Raw genomic sequence first — 24,126 nt, 5'->3', positions numbered from 1 at the left:
AAAGTGTTAGGCCCGCTTGTGATGAACAGTAGATCCACCATGTACCATGTTTCAATTCTCTGATTAAATAGCACGTAATAAATAAATCGAATATCTCTCCTTCCAATTTCAATTAAAACACATAACCACTGCACATAAGGTAGGAAGATAGATGAGAGGAGGAGGAGGAGGAGGAGAAGCTATAAACACGTACGTAAATAAAAGGGGGCAGGGCGCGCGTGTGAGCGAAACGCGGCAGCAAACGAGAGAATTTTTTCTTTCTCTTTTGTAACATTTCGGCTAAACACCCGAGCTTAACTTCGGTAGGAACTGCCTATCAATGTTGATACACCTTCGGTAGAGAACTTCTATCGAAGCTATATCGAAGCAAATTTACTTCGAAAGAGCACGGTTTGGTTGGTTGGGGTAGCGCTCCATCCGCCATTTTTAATTCTCAGCCCAAAACAACGGACTTCGGATCCGAGCTTGGGCCGGACCCCCACCGCGTGTTTCTACCTACCCCTCGCCTGAAAATTTCGTTCTCTTTGTCTGTCGGGTATAAATATTTTTTCTCAATAGGTTTTTTTTCCTTTCTGGTATTGTACTTCTGTTGTATTTTGTCTGTTCTCGATGAATTAGAGAGCAAGCTATTGTTTTTAGTGTTTCTTTTGTTGCTATGTATTTGGATCTGATTGTTACAGGTATTTCTGCTGCTATTGTCATGATTGGCCGGTCTCATGGTACAGTCGTCAACTCGTACGACTTCACAACATGCCCGTCATGGGTTCAAGCCCCAAATAGACCGTGCCGCCATACGTAGGACTGACTATCCTGCTATGGGGGGTAATCCAAAAGTCACTGAAAGCCAACCGCAAAAGTGGTATAGGCAGGCTTGGACCGACAACGGTTGTTGAGCCAAAAGAAGAAGCATTGTCATTGTTGGGAATATTTAACGATCAACCTTCAAAGTTAGCGAATTCAAAATATTAACGAACTTAATGACATTTAACGAACGAAGTGTCAAAGGTAAGACGGCTGCTAGGGAAGTGTCAGATTGAAAACCGCATGGAACAGAACACAACGTAGGGCAGACAACACAACAACACATTCCTGAATAAAAGAATTCTATTTCACTAAAATCACCCAGCTGCCCAGGTGCAGCCTATTATTTTTCGAAGTGATTGGTTTCCTATGGTTTAGAGTGATTTGTTTAGTGTTTTTGTAGCGTTTCCTATGTAGGAGGCCCCTTGTTCCAAAATTCCCCTCATTATGGCTCTGTGGACTACTATTTTTTTGGACTTAGTTTGTTGTTTTCGTTGCAGAGCGTCGGATTATTTCAGTCCTTTTCTGGACTTGTTTTTTAGCTCTTCAATTTGTTTTTTAAACTTAAAATTTCCGTCTATCTATACTCCGAGATATTCTTGAGTATATGTTGTTACTTTTTTGATATTTGTATTGTTTATTTTTAGTGTTATTGGATGCTCACTTTTTTCAAAAACCATGAACTTGGTTTTTTCGATGTTCATCGGTAGTTTTAGCACCGACAAACCGACGTCCGTGACATCGAACAAAATGAGCTTCAAAAGTTGTCTCCTTATTTCAAATGAAAATACGTTAAACACTAGCGCCATCTCTATAATGATTCGCTTACTACACTGACACAAAGGAGGAACTGCTAAAATCCCTTTTTGTTTTTCTCCGCAAATTCCAATGCGCATTGTTTTATTCAATTCTCACATCTTTTGCATTGATTTGGAAACTTATAAAATGATTTTCGTGGGTGTTTTGTCCAATAATTCTCACAAAATCTTGCCTAACACTTTTTCCGCCGTTTGTACTTGGAAAAGTTGTTTCCATCGAAGCAGCAGTGGACAGAGCTTACTTTGACAGAAGTGATCGCCTCACATGCAAATGACAGTACTTTCGTGTGGGACACTTTTGTAACGCCAGTGTCACGTCGGTTTGTCGGTGGTTTTAGTTTAGTCATTTCTTCTATGAATATGTTTAGTGATCTTTTTAATTTTGTTTGTAATTCTTGGGCTATTTTGGCATTTTGTATTATGATGAAATCATCTGCGTCCCAACGGGACAAAAGTAGAAAGCTTGGAGCAAAATAATCGTTTGTCTCCCTTCATCCTCTACCCAAACGTCCAAAACGCGATGACTGGGTAAAACTATGGACCTGAGATGGGGCCCGATCTCAGTACTGGTACTGGTAACAAACTGGTACCCAAAGGCAGACGGACTTATTTTTTGAGAGAGAGCTAAAAAAGCTGATTCCTCCCCTCTTCTCCACTTATCTCTAGAATTCCATTTGTATGAGTTCTAGGAGAAGGGGAAAGGGAAGGAGATGAGAAGTAAGTGAATTAAAGTTGATGAGGGAGGGGAGGGACACATTCACCAGTCACCGTCAATATCGAGAATTTGACATTGGCCGGTGGTGTTTGGTTCATCGGCGTTCCGTGTGGACCACGGATGCTTAAAGGAAATGCTCTGTATCAAGGATAATGTATTTAGAAGGTTGATTTTTATCGCTTTTGCTGGGCGACATTGTGGGGGACATCTGTCACTCTCTGCATACAAATTTCATTACCCCGCACCAGCCCTCCCCGATTTTTATACCGTAGCCCCCGGAAGAGAAATGTCAAGTCGAGAAATGTCATTTTGCTCTGAACAACTTCACCTTGTCATTTATAACACCTTGCTCTGTATATTTCCGTACAGTATCTCATTGCGACGGAACCTTACAAATGTTATTGCGCGGTCGAATCAGGAATTGCGCATCGGATCGATGGAAGAAGGGAGTACGAACTAGGGTGGAACCCACGCAAACAACCCAAGTAGCAGAGCCGAAGTTGTTGAGAGATTTTGCTGTGTGCCAAAGCGAGAGGCCCTGTCTTCTCTCTCTAGATTTTGGACGGCAAACCGCCGCCCGTGCAGAGGTGTGTGCGTGTGACGAAAAATTATGGATGAAATACGGGGGAAGCGGGGTTTGAAGTCTTTCGTTCGTCACACACACATGCATTTACCAGCGGATATCGCTGGACCGAGTCTACCCATCCCTCTCGATCCACCATGATTTTTCTGCTATCGCGCTCATCCGGGTGTTAGGCATCCTCAGTCTGTCCAGAACTTTCCCTGTGGAAGGATGTACTGAAGCGAGGTGCGATTTCTTGTGCAACGTACTTTGCTCATTTACGTTTTGTGCCGTGTTCCTTCTTCCTCAGTTATGGAATGATTTATCCTAGCAAATTGTTGAGGTAAGTTTCTTGCTGTGTGCTTGTGCAGGTACATTCAACTAACCCTTGGCGTCTAAAAAGTTACAGGTGTGTGCGCTATTTATCAACGACTACCTGCTAGCCTCGTCAACAATCTTCAAAGTGAGCGACGGAAAGAAAACATTTTCCAGTTTTAAAATATTAAGGTAAGTTTTGATCTAATCCTCTGCGCTAAACTCTCCATAGTAATACATACTACTTACATTCATTATTGCTTCATTCAGCCCCCGGTGAGGACGTCATTACTTAACAGAAGCGGGTTCAACACGCGCAGCTCCTGTTCATGACGTCATCACGAAACTGAAGCCCGCTGAACAAGCGCAGCACGGATGGTACCCCGAGCGCGGTAGGAGGAAGGAAGAACGAGAGGAGGAAGAACGGTAAATTTGGAAGGGGGAAAGCGTTCTGCCGTCTACATAGCGGGAGTATGCCAAAACACTTGTGGGAAGGGAGAGGGATATTATTCAATAAACAGCATGCGAATGTGTGCATAAAGCAAATGTGAACAGCCTCATCATTTCTATAAGCAATCCGAAAAAGGGGGTGGAGCAAACACATTGGTATGCGTGAGCGGCTGAAGAAACCAGAACGTTTAGATGTGTGCGTGACGGATGGTTCGGGCGCCTGTGGCGAAGCTCTCGACAAGACTGCAAACGAGAGCTTTGTGGAGAGCTTTGTAGGGAGCTCAGATTACACAGGCCGCCGTCGGTTTTTGCGTCCTTGGGAATGAGACCCCAAATTTTGAGTGATTCAGGCCGAGGGGTATGAGGAAGCTTGAGGAAGCACGGAGAAACGCGCTGCGATGAGAGTTCGCATTCTGTTTTACACGCGCGCTTCACTAACACCAATACAAATACCGTGCTTTTACGAGCCGTCTGTGAATGTGTGTGTGTGTCTTCTTTCAGCGAGCTCAACAACTTGGAGCTGCTCGTCACATCGTGTTGTCTCGCTTACACTACAGCATCGAACCATCGCTCCGTATGTCCCCCCTCCTACGCGTACAAAACCACCAGTACAGCGCAACGCTTTGTCGGAGATGGTTGTGCGCGTTTCGTTCTAAGTCCCGCGCGCAGTGTTTGTGCGTTGATGCGCATTTCGTTATAAGTCTCGTGCGCCGGTGTGTTTTGATAAAGTGTGAAGTGAACAGTGTGTACAGACGCACATGCAGTGCGTGCATCGACAGGTAAGAATTTGCTGAACAGAGGCAACGCAGATTGTCGACAAGTTTCCCGCAGCTTGGCTCGACCCGGTACTTTACAGTATGACGCCATTCGTGAGTATGAAGGATTCTAAATGTGTTGTGAAAGTGTAATTTATGTTTCAATAAAGTGTTTAATGTAACCAAAAATGACCGTGTTTGTGTTTGTTGTTAGAATAAGTGCGTATTTGAGATCGTGGCAATGAATGAAAGAAAACGAGAAACGAAAGAAACAAATATCTTTGGATGTGTTGGTAGCATGATTGGAAAGAACACAACACATTGAGAACTGCAGAGCGCACCGTGCGTTCCGGGTGGGGTGAGGGGGAGGGCTCGCGCGAGGGTGTAACTCATTCCTCTAAGAGTAACTGCTAACGGGGGACGGTACTCAAATCACTCAAAAAATACACTCATTTTGCCGGACGGGAAATTTCGCTGCACATTAACACATACATTCTCACCGCACGGGTTGAACTGCGAATACTCAGTTCTGAGAGAATATACTCGAGCGCTCGCGCATGAGTGCAAGCAAGCGCGGTATAGAGGATAGAGCGAGACAAACGATTATTTTGCTCCAAGCGTTCTACTTTTGTCCCGTTGGGTTCCTGGAACCCGCATGTTCTACATTCTTCTGATTTTAAGCAACCAAACTAGATTGGGAAGTAGAAGGCTACTTCATATTCTACTTTCCTGACTACTTTCGAGCGTTTTGACTCGCGTGGGGTATTGTAACAATTGATTATTATTTATTTGTTTGTAAATTTGACTAGTATATATGTTGAACAAGGTCGGTGATAACACGTCCCCTTGTGGTAATCCGTCTGAGGTCAATTTTGTGATTGTTTTGTTTTCAGAAACCATTTCTATTGTTCGGTTATTTAGGAATGCTGCGATCCATCTAATTACTTCCAATGATATTTGGTTTTCTTTTAGAATTTTTATCAATTTTTCTGCATCTACGTTGCTATATCCATTTGATAAATCTACATATATGACTCCGGCAAGGGTTTTGTTTCGTTTGTCGTTGTTTATTTCGTTTACTAAGTATGCGATGCATTGGTTTATTGAATGATTTGCTCTAAATCCAAAAGAATTATCTGGTATTATCTTTTTTAAAGCACATTCATGTAGTATTTTTTATAACATAGCCATATTTATTTTTTTATTCGTGTAGGGAGTAGCGAGATCGGTCTGTAGTTTTGTATCGTTAATGTCTTTTCCCGGTTTTAGTATCGCTATCACTTTGATTTTCTTATACTGTTTTTATATTTATTTATTTTACCCTTCCACATTTCGTTTGCTTCCGCTATCATTACACGTCAAGATTCTGCATTAATGTTTTTTTTTTTTAATTTCGTATGAAATGTTGCCAGCACCGGGGGCTGTGTTTTTCTTCTTTCTTAACAGATGCTGCCATGTATCTTTATTTATTATGTTTTCTGACGTTGGTATGTCTTTGTATAAATTTTTATCCCCTTTTGTGTTGTTTTTAAAATTGTCGTTTAGGATTTTTTTTCCTCCTCCATGTTGTTTTCAAGGCTGGTGAATGAGTCTACGGAGTCTAGTTTTCTTTTCAAAATTTGTAATTTTGTTAAGGCGTTTTTAGAGTCGGAATTCTGCTAGTGTTTGTTTTAATTCGACCTCGTTATTCGTTGTTTTATTTTGATTAAATAGCTTTATTTTTTTCATTTTATTTTTGGTGCCATGCCTTTTCGGTGGCTCTGTTCCACCAGATCTTTGGCTTTTTGAAGGTCATATTTGTGTGTGTTTTTTTTATAATCTGCGATATTTTTTGCATATTTCGTGGCTTGTATTGTTCTCTGTTATTTTTATAGCCTTTATTTCTTGATATGCCTTATTTTTGTTCGTTTGTTTTATTTTTATGGGGATTATCGGGGCGACTATGCCCAACAGTCAAAAGCCGAAGATTTTATATTGACCTTTCACTTTTTCTATCTGTCTCTCGCTCTAATTTGAGCGATTTTCCCCTGATGAGTGTCCCCGAGCCTCCTCGTGTGGTTGTTGTTGTTGGAAGTTGAAACCGAAACCCCTTCGTGCGCTGCCAAAATCAGCGAAGAACGAAATCGAGTGGCTCAAGCGAAAAAACGAAAAAAAAAATGACGAACGAGTGTGCTGTGACAATAACACACACACGCACAAGGCGACACCCGAAATCTGGTGCGATACCGGCTTTCAGTGGAGCAAGTACCAAGTACACATGCACACATTTGGCCACACCAGCGCTCTGTTCTAGTGCAGGTAGTTTTCTGCAGTCCACGGTGATACTACACACAGCCACGCACATGGCGATACACGCTGTGTGGTGCGGTGCGGTGGACGTTCAGAATTCAGTGGTGAAAATACACACATGCATACACTTGGCGACACACGCTCTGCTGTGCGGTGAGATTTGTGTTCTGTGTCCAGTGGTGCAAATATACACACACACGCACTTGGCTACACACGCAGTACGGCGCGGTTGGCTTGGCAGAAGCGCATACACACATTCACGCAGTTGGCTTCACTTTCAGTCCAGTGAGGTTGGTGCCTGTGTGGTGTTTCAGCGCTTGGCGGATAAACCCCGTGAAAAATGGAGTTTTGTTTAATTTGTGGTAAGTAAAAGTGATTAAAATTATCAACCAACATCCCCCCTTCTAATTAATATAATTTTTCTTCCATTTCATGTGTGTTTCACGGCGAACGGAGACAACAAAACCTGTGGCTGTGTCGTAGTGTTCGAGATGGTGGCCCGTACAGTGCAGCGAGAACTAGGCGCGACAGCGATGAGGAGCAAAAAGTGTTGTGCTAATTTTTCTCTGTGCGAGTGTAAAAAGTGTTTGTTAAATTATGTGCGTTAATTTAGAATTAAGTGCAGTGGTTATTGTGCATGTGTTGTGTTTTTTTTTTGTATTTATGTTATATAAAATATTCAATAAATCGAATCATGTTGATATAATGGTTCGCACTGTATCATTTTGGAAAGAAATCCTGGCAAAAAAGGGGGAGGGGGCTAATTAAACGAAGGTTCGTACAGTCCTCCGTTCGGGTTTTGCTTCGGCTTCGGGTTTACTTCGGCTTCGGGACCCGACCCACCGGGCACCAGCACTCAGAGATCGCTTCCCAGATAGCAAAGCCGAAGGCCTTTGTATGGGAGCCATCGCGCTGATCAACCCAAGTAGCAGAGCCGAAGTTTTTCAGAGATTTTTCTGTGTGCCAAAGCGAGATGCCCTGTCTTCTCTCTCTAGATTTTGGACAGCAAACCGCTGCGCGTGTAGAGGTGTGTGCGTGTGACGAACAACGATGGATGAAAAACGCGAGGAGCGGGGTCCGAAGTCTTTCGTTGGTCACACACACATGCATCTACCGTTGGATTGCGCTACATCGAGTCTACCCATCTCTCTCGATCTACCATGATTTTTTCTGCTATCGCACTCATCTGGGAGTTAGGCATCCTCAGTCTGCCCAGAACTTTCGTTGTGGAAGGATGTGCGGGAGTGATGTGCGATTTCTTGTGTCCCCTACTTTCCTTGTTTACGTTTTGCGCAGTGTTGCTTCTTCTTCCATTGTGGAATGATTTATCCTAGCAAATTGTTGAGGTAAGTTTCTTGATCTCATATGTGCTTCAATGTACTAATTTAACTAATGCTTATCGTCTTCAAAGTTACAGGTGCATGCGCCATTCATCAACGCCTACCTGTTGGCATCATCAACAATCTTTATAGTAGGTGACGGAAAGAAATTGTTTTCCAGTTTTAAAATATTAAGGTAAGTGTTGCTCTCATCATATACGTAAAACTATCCAAAGTAATACGTACTACATGCATTAATTATTGGTTCATTTTTATTGACAGCGTTCAGCACAACTCAGCCAGAAAACAACGCACTGGATTGCGCTAAGAACCTGTCGAAACGCGCGCAGCCCCCGGGAGCGGTAGGAGAAAGGAAGAACGAGAGGAGAAAAAACTAAAGCCAGCGCGCAGCTCTGATGGTACCCCGTACGCGGTAAGAAGAAAAAAGATCGAGAGGAGGAAGAACGGTAAATTTGGAAGGGGGAGACCGTTCTGCCGTCTCCACAGTGTGAGTATGCCAAAGCACGTGTTGGAAGGGAAAGAAAAAGTGTGGAATAAACCGCATGCGAATGTGTGCATACAGCAAAAGTAAACATGTGTGCCTCATCATTTCTATAAGCAATCCGAAAAGGGGGTGGAGCAAACACATTGGTATGCGTGAGATGCAGAATAAATCGGAGCGTTATAGTATGTGTGAACGCGATCGTTCGGGTCGAATGTGTCTATGTGTGCGTGAAACCATATTTACACTTCTACTGCAAGTGGGTACGTAAGTGGGGCCATATGTGTACGACACGATCCCATACAAAACTTCGGCTTTTGCGGACTGGGAAGGCTCACTTTTTCGCGCGCATAAAGCAAAATGTGCGCGAAGGCGAAAAAAACCCGAAAGCGCTTCGTGTCCTCTCTCGTGTTTCTAGTTTTATTCTCTCTCACATGTCATCACTCTCTCCCAGTTTTTCGGATTGAAATGAGAATTCACTCTCTTGATTTGGTTGCGGCAGTCTAGCTGCTTCACACTCTTTATTCTCTTCTTTTTGCAGTTCCCACAAGAGGATTCACACATGTGTTCTCACATACTTACATACACACACACGGTGGTTGGAAGCCTGGTGCGGCTGTTTCCAATTCTGTCTTTTCTTCTTCCCTCTTCACACCGCGCTGGAGCCCGTGGTGGTGTGCGCGTTCAGCCTGCTTGGTTCAGGAAAGATGTCATCAGATTTGGCGCGCCTCAACCGCGGTGTTGTATGAAGGCTGTTGATGAAAATACACAATTAATAGACACACTTTGTTAAAAAGATTACACTTCATTTAAAGATGTGACAAACTTACCTTTGTGCTCGAGGATCAATTGAACCTTGAACGCCTGTGCACACAGTGTCACACTTTTTAAGTAGTTTGAGGAACAGCTAGCGGTAGCAGCACACATCTGAAACTTGTAATGTGCAAAACATTGCATATTAGAATAATATTAGAATTAGAATTAATGTCACATAGCACTAGACACTTAGAAAAGGACACTTACCCAAACAATTAGATGATAAAAATTCGTCCTCCGAAGCAGAAAGAACACCGCGGATGGTGCAGTATGGAAAGTGTTTCACGCAGGAAAAATAGTTCACGCAGCACACAAACACACACTCTCACATCCACGGTTCAGAGTACACTGAAGTCGCTCTTTGGCTTGGATGGAAAAGAGCAAACACCCTGATGAGTGCGATGGAAGAAAATGACGTGTGTTCAACAGGGATGGGTAGAATCCAACACACGAAGTGTGCAGGAGAATTCTCTTCGTGTGGCAAGAGAGAATTGACTAACACCCTGATGAGCGAGAACGCAACAAACGTTGTGGAATGTAGAAACGGGATAGGAATAGTAAGCGAAGGCAGTTTGTGGACATGAGGGGGTTGAAACTGGGAGAAAAAAGCTTCGGTTGCTACTTGGGTTCCCAACAGTCAAAAGCCGAAGATTTTATATTGACCTTTCACTTTTTCTATCTGTCTCTCGCTCTAATTTGAGCGATTTTCCCCTGATGAGTGTCCCCGAGCCTCCTCGTGTGGTTGTTGTTGTTGGAAGTTGAAACCGAAACCCCCTCGTGTGCTACCAAAATCAGCGAAGAACGAAATCGAGTGGCTCAAGCGAAAAAACGAAAAAAAATGACGAACGAGTGTGCTGTGACAATAACACACACACGCACAAGGCGACAACCGAAATCTGGTGCGATACCGGCTTTCAGTGGAGCAAGTACACACATGCACACATTTGGCCACACCAGCGCTCTGTTCTAGTGCAGGTAGTTTTCTGCAGTCCACGGTGATACTACACACAGCCACGCACTTGGCGATACACGCTGTGTGGTGGACGTTCAGAATTCAGTGGTGCAAATACACACATGCATACACTTGGCGACACACGCTCTGCTGTGCGGTGAGATTTGTGTTCTGTGTCCAGTGGTGCAAATATACACACACACGCACTTGGCTACACACGCAGTACGGCGCGGTTGGCTTGGCAGAAGCGCATACACAAATTCACGCAGTAGGCTTCACTTTCAGTCCAGTGAGGTTGGTGCTTGTGTGGTGTTTCAGCGCTTGGCGGATAAACCCCGTAAAAAATGGAGTTTTGTTTAATTTGAGGTAAGTAAAAGTGATTAAAATTATCAACCAACATCCCCCCTTCTAATTAATATAATTTTTCTTCCATTTCATGTGTTTTTCACCGCGAACGGAGACAACAAAACCTGTGTTTGTGATGTGCAAATGTTGGTGCAAATGACGGTTACAGTGGAAAGATGACAACCATGATCAACAGCGGTGGAGTGCAGAAAGTACGGTGAAAATGTTGCTTTTTATTCACGGAACAGTTGATAAAAGTGTTTTTAATATAATGTGCCATAATTTGTGTAATTTGCGAAGTGTTGACCGTGTGTGAAATAGTTGTTAGTGCGTCTCATTAAACCGATTTATTTGCTAAAATAAATCAAGTTGTTCTACTACATGTGTGTGACACTGTTTCATTTTGGAAAGAAAATCTGGCAAAAAGGGGGAGGGGGCTATTTTAACGAAGGGTCGTACCGAACCCCGTTCGGGTTTTGCTTCGGCTTCGGGTTTGCTTCGGCTTCGGGACCCGACGGATCACTTGAATAATTTCGCCAACTCAAGTTCTTTTTCAAGCGCGTATTCAAGCGATCTCTGAGTGCTGGTGCCCGGTGGGTTGAATACGCGCTTGAAAAAGAACTTGAGTTGGCGAAATTATTCAAGTGATCCGTCGGGTCCCGAAGCCGAAGTAAACCCGAAGCCGAAGCAAAACCCGAACGGAGGACTGTACGAACCTTCGTTTAATTAGCCCCCTCCCCCTTTTTTGCCAGGATTTCTTTCCAAAATGATACAGTGCGAACCATTATATCAACATGATTCGATTTATTGAATATTTTATATAACATAAATACAAAAAAAAACACAACACATGCACAATAACCACTGCACTTAATTCTAAATTAACGCACATAATTTAACAAACACTTTTTACACTCGCACAGAGAAAAATTAGCACAACACTTTCTGCTCCTCATCGCTGTCGCACCTAGTTCTCGCTGCACTGTACGGCCCACCATCTCCAACACCACGACACAGCCACAGGTTTTGTTGTCTCCGTTCGCCGTGAACCACACATGAAATGGAAGAAAAATGATATTAATTAGAAGGGGGGATGTTGGTTGAAAATTTTAATCACTTTTACTTACCTCAAATTAAACAAAACTCTATTTTTTACGGGGTTTATCCGCTGACTACCAAGCGCTGAAACACCACACAAGCACCAACCTCACTGGACTGAAAGTAAAGCCAACTGCGTGAATGTGTGTATGCGCTTCTGCCAAGCCAACCGCGCCGTACTGCGTGTGTAGCCAAGTGCGTGTGTGTGTATATTTGCACCACTGGACACAGAACACAAATCTCACCGCAAAGCAGAGCGTGTGTCGCCAAGTGTATGCATGTGTGTATTTGCACCACTGAATTCTGAACGTCCGCCGCACCGCACCACACAGCGTGTATCGCCAAGTGCGTGGCTGTGGGTTGTATCACCGTGGTGTGGCCAAATGTGTGCATGTGTGTACTTGCTCCACTGAAAGCCGGTATCGCACCAGATTTCGGGTGTCGCCTTGTGCGTGTGTGTGTTATTGTCACAGGATCACTTGAATAATTTCGCCAACTCAAGTTCTTTTTCAAGCGCGTATTCAAGCGATCTCTGAGTGCTGGTGCCCGGTGGGTGGGCTTCGAACGACGAGATCCGTTCGCCGCCCGTCCGGCAAAATGAGTGTATTTTTTGAGTGATTTGAGTACCGTCCCCCGTTAGCAGTTACTCTTGGAGGAATGAGTTACACCCTCGCGCGAGCCCTCCCCCTCCACACCCGTAACGCACGGTGCGCTCTGCAGTTCTCAATGTGTTGTGTTCTTTCCAATCATGCTACCAACACATCCACAGATATTTGTTTCTTTCGTTTATCGTTTTCTTTCATGCATTGCCACGATCGCAAATACGCACTTATTCCAACAACAAACACAAACACGGTCATTTTTTATTTCATTAAACACTTTATTGAAACATAAATTACACTTTCACAACACATTTAGAATCCTTCATACTCACGAATGGCGTCATACTGCAAAGTACCGGGTCGAGCCAGGCTGCGGGAAACTTGTCGACAATCTGCGTTGCCTCTGTTCAGCAAATTCTTACCTGTCGATGCACGCACTGCATGTGCGTCTGTACACACTGTTTATTCACTTCACACTTTACCAAAACACACCAGCGCACGAGACTTATAACGAAATGCACACCAACGCACAAACACTGCGCGCGGGACTTATAACGAAACGCGCACAACCATCTCCGGCAAAGCGTCGCGCTGTACTGGTGGTTTTGCACGCGTAGGAGGGGGGGACATACGGAGCGATGGTTCGATGCTGTAGTGTAAGCGAGACAACACGATGTGACGAGCAGCTAAAAGTTGAGCTCGCTGAAAGAAGACACACACACATTCACAGACGGCTCGTCAAAGCACGGTATTTGTATTGGTGTTAGTGAAGCGCGCGTGTAAAACAGAATGCGAACTCTCATCGCAGCGCGCTTCTCCGTGCTTCCTCAAGCTTCCTCATACCCCTCGGCCTGAATCACTCAAAATTTGGGGTCTCATTGTTTGCGTGGCGCGGTTGTCAGAAGGCGCTCACTTGGCGCTCAGTTTTAAAATAACGTACCATTGAGAGACCGTAAGAAACGCGTGAAAGAATGAGTTTTATCTGTCGGGGTCGAACGTTCCCGTTTGTATGGGGAGAAATCCGCGTGGTTTTGCGCTGCGGATTTGGAACGAATGTTGTTTTCAATGTAACGTTTTGCTTTAAATTTTGCTTTAAATGATTGAAGTAAATTGAACTTAGAGGTATTGTTTTGTTATTGTTTATTGTATTAAGTGATTGGCCAAACAAGCGGCCTTATCACTGAATTAAAACTAAAACTTAAATAACTAACGCAGTGTACAATGACAAAACGGATCAACAGAATCTAGTAGGTAGGTGCCAGTCAAGTAAAATGTAACGCTGTTTAAATTTACGGGCCATCGCAGTCATTGGGTCGTTCTCGCTGTATGCACGTCTTGTAAGGTCAGTTCTTATTAGTGTGTAGTTACGGAACACTCTAGGAGGGACATTTATGTTGACTCTAGCCAGTAGTCCTGGCGAATCTATCTCACCGACAATAAGTTTGGACAAAAACGTACATTGGGCATTATCACGTCTCCTAGCAAGTGTGTCCAGACCAAACAACAAACAACGAGTATGATACGATGGACGAGGGGTTACATTACGCCACGGAGTGAAGTGTAGGACAATACGAGAAACTCTCTTTTGGACAGCTTCTATTCTATTGGACCAAACACTAGAGAACGGACACCAAACTGTAGAACTAAACTCGAGGATGGAACGAACATAGGACTTATACAGAGTTAACAGGCAGTGTGGGTCATTAAGTTCTCTCGAATGTCGACGAATAAATCCTAGCATTTTGTTAGCTTTGTCTAAAATATCACAGTAATGTTGTCGGAAATCTAGTTTGCGATCCAGGGTGACTCCTAAATCCCTGACCGTATTGCACCGCGGTAGTTGTGTCCCTGATATGCTATAGATATACCTTATCGGACTAGCTATTCTAAAGAAAGACATTGACGTACACTTATCAACAGAAATTAGCAGGTCGTTATTGATACACCAGTCAGAGAAAACATCAATCGATCTTTGCAGAGAAAGAGAGTCGGAAGTGTTCCGTACGATGCGAAACAGCCTAACATCATCCGCATAAAGCAGACAATCTGCTTCCGTAATGGCCAGTGTGACGTCGTTAATAAAAAGCGAGAACAGCAGTGGTCCCAAGTTGCTTCCCTGAGGGACGCCAGATGAACTCTCGAAAACCTTAGAGGAGACACCATCGATTTGTACGTAGTAGCTACGTTCAGAGATATAGGACCTGAACCAATTCACCAGCGTATTAAACATTTTGAAAATGTTTTGTGATCTATTTCTAATAAAAAAAAGTTTTGAAAATGTATATAAAAACATAATATATATCGGAATATAAATAAACATACCAATATCTATTATATATATGTAAAGGTTAAATTAAATGTTTTTCACATAAATTTGTTACATTGCTGAAAACTTTATAGAAAAATATCGCAAAACATTTTCACCATGTAAATTACGTTTATAACTCATTAAAATAAAATCAATCAGTATTTTTATACATTTTTATAAAGTAAATCCAATCCTGTCGTCCCTCCTTAATTTGAACTAAGTTAAATTCAAATTTCAAGAAAATGAGTAAAGCTGCCTTATAATTGATTACAAATCATCCAATAATGATGTAACGAATGAAATCCAATACCAACGGTATTTCCTTGGATTGTCGCGATAATTGTTCTGTGGTGAGTTGCCCCCATGTGGTGTTCAAGTACTTCCCTTTTGAATTTATCTATTAAGTTTTCTGTTATTATGGTAAGATCTATTGTTGTGGCTCTTTTATTGGGGACTGTTGGTACAAATGTTATTTCATTTTCATGTAGTAGAACAAAGTTTGATCCTTCAATTTCATCGATCAACATTTTACCTATTCGGTCGTCGTATGGGTTTCTCCATGCAGAATGATAGGTATTAAGGTCGGCTGCTATCACTGTTTTTGTTGTTGTATGTGGATCGTTTAGTATATTTCCTATGATTGATTTCAATTTGTTGCAGTTTGTGGTAGGGGATGCATAAATTGATGTGATGTTTATTTGGTTTTGGATTATTGTCAGTTCTGTGATTTGTATTTCATTGTCGTATTGTCTTTGATTAGTTTTATATTTGAAGTTATTTCTAAGATAGATCGCAGTTCCATCGTATCCATCTTCTCTATGTTTTGTAATAAGATTGTAATTTGAAATTTGTGCCTTTTTTCTGTATCTTTGTTCAACCATGATTCCGTTATGCATGCGGCCGTAATGTTTTGAGCGTTTATTATTCTTTCACGCTTCTCTTTGTTTTTGGATAGACTATTTAAGTTTGTTTGAAGTATGGACATATATCAGGCCATTTTATCTTAATTTGTATTTGTATGTTGTTTTATATATGTATATTTTTTATATTTTTGTATTTATTTAGTTTGACGATTTACACGCTTTCCTTGTTCGGTTAATTTCGTGATGAATTTGGTCTTTCGTGATCAGTTGTGTCGGTATCGGAGGAAATGATATCACGGTTTGTCTAAATCATCATTTTTGTTGTAGTCCACTCTCGTCATGGATAAGGTTTCTGTGCTATTGTTTCTGCTGGTTGATGGATTTTGGTTGTTATTACTGACACTATTCTTTTGTGGTGCATCACTAGTATGGGGCTTGTATGTAGTCGGTACTATTTTTATGTTTTGATTTTTTGTCCCTTGTTGTGCGACCTCTGCGAAAAGCCGGCTGTTGACACTTGTTTTGTTATATGTGTTGCAAGTGTTTGTTTCTGTTTTGGGAGCATGAGACACCGTAGTGTACTGGTTGGTCACAGTATTGGCATGTAGCTTTTTGTCCTCTTTAGAGGATTTTAATTATCTCCCCCTTTATTGTTAGGTATGACGGGATTGGTTTTTCGATTTTCATGTTTGTTGAACGGTTGCCGTCTTTTATTCCAGCGAATGGGGAAGGGGCTTCCCAATACGTATTATATATTTCCTCGGGATTTAAATAAGATCCGAGGATTTCTTTTATTCCTGCATTTGAAATGTTGGCCGACATATCGAGATTTTTTACCACTTGTGTATTGTCCTCTATTTTGATGGGGACGTTGAACTCGGTACCATCGCACAAAGAGCTGGCAAAACATTTGGAACAAATCACCCATTACCAACCTTAAAAAAATAAAACAAACCACGGCACCTTGGAACGATCCACTAGATCACAGTGATCAAAGAGTGGTAACAAGGTTGAGAATTGGACACACCCGACTTACACATACATACAAACTAAAAAAGGAATCACCGTTAATCTGCCCATTTTGTGGATGTGATACAACGGTGGAACACATTTTAATTAGTTGTTTTGGATATTCCGCAGAAAGGCAGAAACACAGACTTGGAGATCATTTGGATATTGTACTTTCCAACAATTACAAGGAAATTGAAAAACTTTTGAATTTTTTAAAGGAAACCAATCTCTACAAACAAGTGTAGCAAATATGGATAAAAATATTTATAAAAACATAATTGAAATGAAAAAAACACTAGAATTAACAAACATTTTCAACTTTCACCAATACCATAATAACTCTTGTAATTTTTTCTTCTTTTTCTTGAACTTTTAATTTATTTTTTTTTTGTATCTCAAATAGTATTAGCGATTTCTGAATTTTAAATTACGAGAGGCGAATGCTAAAAAGCCTCGTAAAAAAAATAAAACAACAACAACAACCATCGCACAAAATACCATGTTCCCATTATGGACTTCCGCAAATTGCCTATCATGGATTGGATCCTTCATTTCATCGCTGATAATAGGTAAAACCTGCACCTTCTCTAGTTTTTCTTTTTTTCCAAATTTAATACACTGATAAGGAATCTGATCGCTTCAGCCCTGGATGGTTTTTTCGGTATCTGCGAAAAATCTACCCGAAAAGTAGCGATTTGTTTCGCGGCCATTCTGTTTCTACTTCTTCTTGGAGCTATTCACTGGGTTGTTTGTGTTTAACGTGCTATCACTACGACTTGTAATCACGAACTGAATTGGAAATTAATAAAATATTCTCTTTAAATGCGTTGGTCGTTAATTCGTTAATAAATTAAAATCAAAGTGATTAGACCATGTACAGGTGTCCCCCGAGATGCGACTGTATTTGGGACCGAAAAAATGGCCCAAAGCAAGGCGTAAGTCGAAATAGTCGTATGTCGAATATCTGTCAAAGCTAAATTTAAAACCGAAGTTGAAGAGGCGAAATCTATCATATCGTGATTTTTATTTGAAATAATGTTTGATAATGTATTAATTTTACACCGAAAGTCGTTTACGATATAAATATCAAAGATCGGCTAGTTGTAGAATCTTTGGAAATGTGTTTGTAACGGTTTTCAGCACAGAAATTCAAAAAACTACATCAATTTCTTCTCACTGACAACTTTACACTGTCAAAATCAAAATCGTCGTATCTGCGAATCGTCGTAACTCGAGGGGGTCGTAACTCGGGGGACGCCTGTATTGAATTGCCTTGTCATAGCTAGTAATGGCTCATTGTATCCATATTGAGTACGCCTGCTCTCACCAACAAGCAAGTTACGAGATCGAAGAGGTCTCGAAGGCACGTAGATGTTGCTCTTCTGTAATAGACAACGTCTATTTCGTTTGTTATATATTTTAGCAACAAATACACATTTGTTTACCTTATAACCTTAATTTACTCGAGCGTCTGTAGGCCAAGCAGAAGGTAACGTGAGCTATAACTTGGCATGGTTGTGAGTCCTCTGAATTGGACGCATTTTAAAGCAAGTCTTGTAAACTTCTGTTGTATTGCCTCTTTTCTGTTAATCATCTTGGTGCAATTCGGGAACCAAAGTACTGAGCAGTACTTCACCCACATGCGCACAAGACAAGTAAACAACGACATAAGAGTTAAGACATAAGTACATTATCGGAATTATCGAAAGATAAAACATAGCATCTTGTATGCCGTGTTAACATTGTTGTCAACGTGTAAACGGAAATTTAAACTAGAGTCCAGTGTAACGCCTAGATTACAACGACGATCTAACACACTGCCTAACAACGAATTATACCTAGGTTTTTTTTATTATATCATATCATAGACTTGAAAAAATGATCAAGGGCTTGCTCGATATCATTTTTAGACACCAAGTACGAAACACCAAGTATGAGTCTCTTCGTCCATGGGGCCCCTATTAGGCACAGAAGTTCTCGATGAGACTACTGTACACATTGTTGTATATGCTGGAAATACCATCCACAGGGCCCTTCAATTGACGGGACCCTGTTGACTGTTGACAGATAAATGTCAATCGAGAAATGACAGGATTTTCCTCCATTCAATAAGGCCTTAATAGCTCCATGCAGTGCAGAATAACATATGAAATGCTTTAAATACATTTGAGTGCTTACATCAGTCTTATAAAAACGAACATATTTATAAAATTATAAATGAATAAAGTACATGTACAAAGATAATTTTGAACAAAATGAAAAGCAAAATGGAACTGTAAAAGAACCTGCAAATATTATGGATTATGTAGCTACTTACCAGAAATATGGTGTTGAATATGTGCAAGGAATATTTGATAAAGTTGACGCTGCAGCAATCCGAATCTCGTGTTTTATGCTTTGGGTTTATAGTTTTTTTTGTTTTTCTTGAGCGAAAAGTGCTTTGACCATTGTTAAAACCGAGTTCGGTGTTACTAACGATAGTTGGATTCTCATCTGTTCGTCTACCCATTTTGGACGTTTTGCCCGTTGTTGTTGAACCAGTGTAGATAAGATTCATCGGTTCAAATAGCTCAATTTCGGACGTATCGTCCGGTTGAAGTAAATGCCCCATCTGCACGATTGACTGGAAGTACGAAGAACCGGACAAAGTAAAACTAACATTTATATAAAAAGATAATCTATTAACATTATACATGTTGGGAATATTTAACGATCAACCGTCAAAGTTAGCGAATTCAAAATATTAACGAACTTAATGACATTTAACGAACGAAATGTCAAAGGTAGGAAGACGGCTGCTTGGGAAGAGTCAGATTGAAAACCGCATGGAACAGAACACAACGTAGGACAGACAACACAACAACACATTCCTGAAAAAAGAATTCTATTTCACTAAAATCACCCAACAATACATTTGGTGTACAAGCCCTTTGAGATGGTTGGTATAGGCTATTTATGGCAAAACAGTTGATCATCTACCTAAGGAAATCAACTAAGATGCTCTTTTCAATTTTTCATATTCAAATAAATAGTCAAGATATAGTAACTATTTTTACTCTATGCATACAAAAGTGCAGTGGTAATTAATCATCAAACATATCTTCGATTTGTGTTCTTGCATTCTTACCTATATAGAATGATATTATAACTCGGGAATGGTTCATATCAGTAGTGTTTGTAAAAGGTCTATTTTTACGTATTCTAAGTTTATATTGCCTTCTCAAAATGCTGGATATTCTCAGATATTTAAACAAGATTTAAAGAAGGTTTCATTAGTAAGTATTGAAATATGATCGATGTATAAGTTTGTTCAGTAGCGGATAAAGAGTATCGGGGGCCCTAGGCGGTAAGACGAGTTGAGACCCTTGTAAATGGTAACTGGTGATCGGGGGGTGGGGGTACAGGCACTAAGCTTGCTGTTGAGAAATTGAACAGTATACTTAAATTGCCGGCGGGGGGTGCAAATGATTCTCCAGCCATGGGGTCCCAAAGACCATCTTTCTGGAGCCCTTGCCGCTAATACTTGGTCCTATTTTATACATCTTGTTTACTACAAACTAGAGCTCTTCAGGGTCCCTAAATCGCCGGGGCCCCAGGCGACCGTCTAGTCTGGCTATCGTTAGATCCACCGCTGAGTTGGTTTCATTTATTCAAAACAGTTTCACGATGGAATTTGATTTTTGAAATTTGTAAATCTTAAATGCATGATATCTAATTACGCTGTTATGGGGGCCCTTATCGTTTATAGTTCGTAGGCTGAAATGAAAGGCCTGTCAGCTGTTTGAATTGTATAGCAGTTTTGGAGCAGCTATCTAAGGCGGCGCTCTAGCAGCAATCGAACACGACATCCGACACGAACAAACCCATATAATCATATGGAGGTGCACTGTCTGACACAAACAAACAAGACAAACGTCGAGTCGAACATGTCAGTTGATTCTGTCTGTGATGTTCGATACCCACCTGTGCTGTGAGTACCTTGGCTGTCAAACGCTTCACAGCTACAGTAGATAGAATTCAATTCGGGACATTTTTAAGTTTGTTTACGTAGTTTGTCTCTTTTTCTTCTTAAAATTGCGTACAAAATATTTAGAAAAGCTATCAATAATTATTGTTAAACTTTCAATCAATTATAACATCAAATATAAAGGATTGAAACGTATTAAACTATTCTGTGTACATAATCCATGTGTATGCACTGTATGTGTTTTGGCATGGACGTTTGTTTACATTTTTCAATATTAAATTTAAATGATTTCTATATTATTATAGATGTGAATAACTAGTAAATTATGAGTTGAATCTTCCCTCTGTAGGTGGATATTCATTTAAACTATGAAAATGCTTCATTTTCGAGACGAAAAGAAAGGCGTATTGCAGTGCATCATGACAGGTCTATAAGACATCGAACAGCTGACAGAGCACCTATCGAACAGAGTCGTGTTAGTTTGTCTTGTTCGATTGGTCCCAGAGCGCCGCCTAAGGCGGCGCTCTAGCAGCAATCGAACACGACATCCGACACGAAAAAACCCATATAACCCCATATGGAGGTGCACTGTCAGAGCGTTTCTACATACACCGAGAATGCAGCTGAGAGATGGCTGTGAGAGAATTGACAACCGGTTTCTCACGCTGGTGTGTGTAGAAGCTCTGAAAAGCGCCGAGATGAGACTTTTAAAATGATGTTGAAAAAATCCATTTAAATCGCTAAAATGAAATCAAAAAAGTTTCTTTTACTTTTTAATAATATTTCTACGATTATTAGACGGCAAAAATGCAAACTATAATTGATCGATCGCTATAAACTGCCAATTCAATTTTTTCTCAGCTCCATCATTCTTTGCATGCCGAGGAGAATTCTCTCACCGAAAATGCTGTCAGTCGCTGTCAAAGCATGCTGTCAGTTATTTTCTCAGCTGCATTCTCGGTGTATGTAGAAACGCTCTCAGACACAAACAAACGAACAAGACAATCGTCGAGTCAAACATGTCAGTTAATTCTGTCTGTGGTGTTCGATACCCACCTGTGCTGTGAGTACCTTGGCTGTCACACGCTTCACAGCTACAGTAGATAGAATTCAATTTGGGACATTTTTAAGTTTGTTTACGTAGTTTGTCTCTTTTTCTTCTTAAAATTGCGTACAAATTATTTAGAATAGCTATCAATAATTATTGTTAAACTTTCAATCAATTATAACATCAAATATAAAGGATTGAAACGTATTAAACTATTCTGTGTACATAATCCATGTGTATGCACTGTATGTGTTTTGGCATGGACGTTTGTTTACATTTTTCAATATTAAATTTAAATGATTTCTATGTTATTATAGATGTGAATAACTAGTAAATTATGAGTTGAATCTTCCCTCTGTAGGTGGATATTCATTTAAACTATGAAAATGCTTCATTTTCGAGACGAAAAGAAAGGCGTATTGCAGTGCATCATGACAGGTCTATAAGACATCGAACAGCTGACAGAGCACCTATCGAACAGAGTCGTGTTTGTTTGTCTCGTTCGATTGGTCCCAGAGCGCCGCCTAACCGTAGCAATAGACGATGCGCAATCTCAGATTGCGCATATATTTATCTGTCAAACGGGTCGGTTTGATATATTTATCTGTCAAAAAAAATTTATATACCTCGGACATATAATCTGGAAAATTTATGCGCAATCTTGGCGCAATCTGAAAATGTATGGAAATGACGTTTATAGCTTAGGGTTGGCTACGCGAAATGACTTATGTTTTGATAAAACGAATATATGAGCAATCTGAGATTGCGCATCGTGTATTAATACGGTAAGTGGGTATAATATGCAGGTGGGCTTATCCCAAGGTGTATGAATTTAGAAGGCTGATTTTTATAGCTTATGCTTCTGAATGAAGATTTTAAGAGTGTTTTGTGCATTCGTCAATCCTCCAGAAAGCTTGTTTGAGCATAAGTTTTTATCCATCCTGTCAAAAAGTAATATTCAAATTTGGTTATAAAAACATGCTATGAAACCACTTGGACTACATACACTTTGATTCAGAATTCCATCATCAGATCTCTTTAATGCTCCTTGAGATAATTGTAAACACCCCCTTGTTTTGCTATTTTTCGAGCATGTCCCAATCGACATTTTCGAGCACGAATACTCGGGAATTCGAGCAAATTCCCTTAAGCTGGAGCCTTAAACTTCCCTTAAACTGCACCAGTTTAACGGAATTCAGAAAAAAAGTCCTTTAAACTCAACTGTAATGCGGCATTTTTGTTACATTCCTATACATTCGCTCGAAAATGATATTTCCTATCGTTTTAGTTGGCAATGTTCTTATTTTATACTTAAATAATATCCATTTTTTCATAAAATAACGTTACACAAAATAAGCTTTTGTTTCATAAAATAAGAACAAATAAGAAATTGCATTTATTAGTGCTATTTGTGCACCACCTTCTCCGGGTGAAGCGGTGAAGCTGTTCAAGTCGAGTTTGCTTAAAAAAATACATGGTAATCGTTTGCATAAGTTAAGGACAATGATTGAATAAAAGCATTCAACTGTAATATAATACATTTCGTGTTATTTATTAACAATTTGGCCGACAAAAATAAAAATAAAATAGAGGAAGGAATAGGATCTGTCAAAACTGCTCGAATGGGTAAATTAACGACTGCTAATTTACCATTAAATTACTCTTAAATTACCGTTAATTTAGCGGTAAGATAGGGGTAAATTAAATCCGATTTGTCTGACTGGGGAGTCGGAGAAAGACTGTACAGTCTGTTCCCGAGTTACGCGGTTCTCGACTCACGTGGATTCGGAGAAACGCGGTTTTATAAATTTGACAGATTAAATGTCAAATCCGTACAATTTGCTTCAAGAATTGTCCATTGCAGTATAAATTGCACTTTTAATAATTATTTTAATTCACTTACAAGCGAAAACTATCAGAATATACTACACGAATCGCATTAAATAAATGATTAAGTTTATAACAGTACTAAATTGAATACAAATTCCGAGTAACCAAGTGTATATTGGTTGAAAACCGCGAAATTCGACTTACGCGGATTTCTCGGGAACGCACAAATCGCGTAACTCGGGAACAGACTGTCTACACTTTTGATAGGTAAAGAATTAGCGCTATAGCTACATCGTGATCACAGTCACTCTTGATCTCACTCACTCGTCATCTCACTGGCTCGTTATCTCACTCACTCTCGATCTCCCTCACTCTCGATCTCACACTCAATCACAACAATCACGCACTTTTTCACATACGCATAGGGATGATACCAGACGTCCTCATTTCATTTAACATAACTGTATAAACAGTGACGGATTAAGACTGTCGAAGGCCCTAAGCGGTAAGAAGAGCTGGGGCCCCCTCTAGATGATCATTTTAGATGAATTGAGGGGGAGGGGAGTAGCACTCGGTTGAGTTGTTGTTGTCTTGAGGGGAGGAGAGAGGTGGTGCTACGACGGGCCACCAAAACAACGGGGCCTCAAGCGAACGCCTAGTTCACCCACCGTCAGCCAACAGCCGCCACTGCTCGTTACGATATCTAATAGATACACAGATATATTTAATTCATGGAAACAGCGTACACACAGAGCTGTAT

General features: G+C 40.8%; 3 long non-coding RNA genes across 4 annotated transcripts; 2 read left to right on the top strand and 1 right to left on the bottom strand.

The window, feature by feature from the left end:
* Nucleotides 1-7,626: 7,626 nt before the first annotated feature.
* Nucleotides 7,627-8,617, top strand: LOC133393523 (uncharacterized). The gene is made up of 2 exons (XR_009766229.1): nucleotides 7,627-8,220; nucleotides 8,307-8,617. It is a non-coding gene; the product is annotated as an uncharacterized LOC133393523 (long non-coding RNA).
* Nucleotides 8,618-9,010: 393 nt separating this feature from the next.
* Nucleotides 9,011-9,972, bottom strand: LOC133393527 (uncharacterized). 2 transcript variants are annotated; one of them, XR_009766235.1, is made up of 3 exons: nucleotides 9,550-9,972; nucleotides 9,357-9,459; nucleotides 9,011-9,278 (listed from the first exon to the last, which is right to left on the bottom strand). It is a non-coding gene; the product is annotated as an uncharacterized LOC133393527 (long non-coding RNA). The 2 variants fall into 2 exon arrangements; XR_009766234.1 differs by having other exon boundaries at nucleotides 9,357-9,453.
* On the top strand, nucleotides 9,966-11,021 carry LOC133393529 (uncharacterized). The gene is made up of 2 exons (XR_009766237.1): nucleotides 9,966-10,660; nucleotides 10,755-11,021. It is a non-coding gene; the product is annotated as an uncharacterized LOC133393529 (long non-coding RNA).
* Nucleotides 11,022-24,126: the final 13,105 nt, after the last annotated feature.

The sequence above is a fragment of the Anopheles gambiae genome, chromosome 3, assembly GCF_943734735.2.
Source record: "Anopheles gambiae chromosome 3, idAnoGambNW_F1_1, whole genome shotgun sequence".
Lineage (NCBI taxonomy): Eukaryota > Metazoa > Arthropoda > Insecta > Diptera > Culicidae > Anopheles > Anopheles gambiae.
Note: the sequence above shows the minus strand (reverse complement) of the source record. Positions and strands in the feature narration are given on the sequence as shown.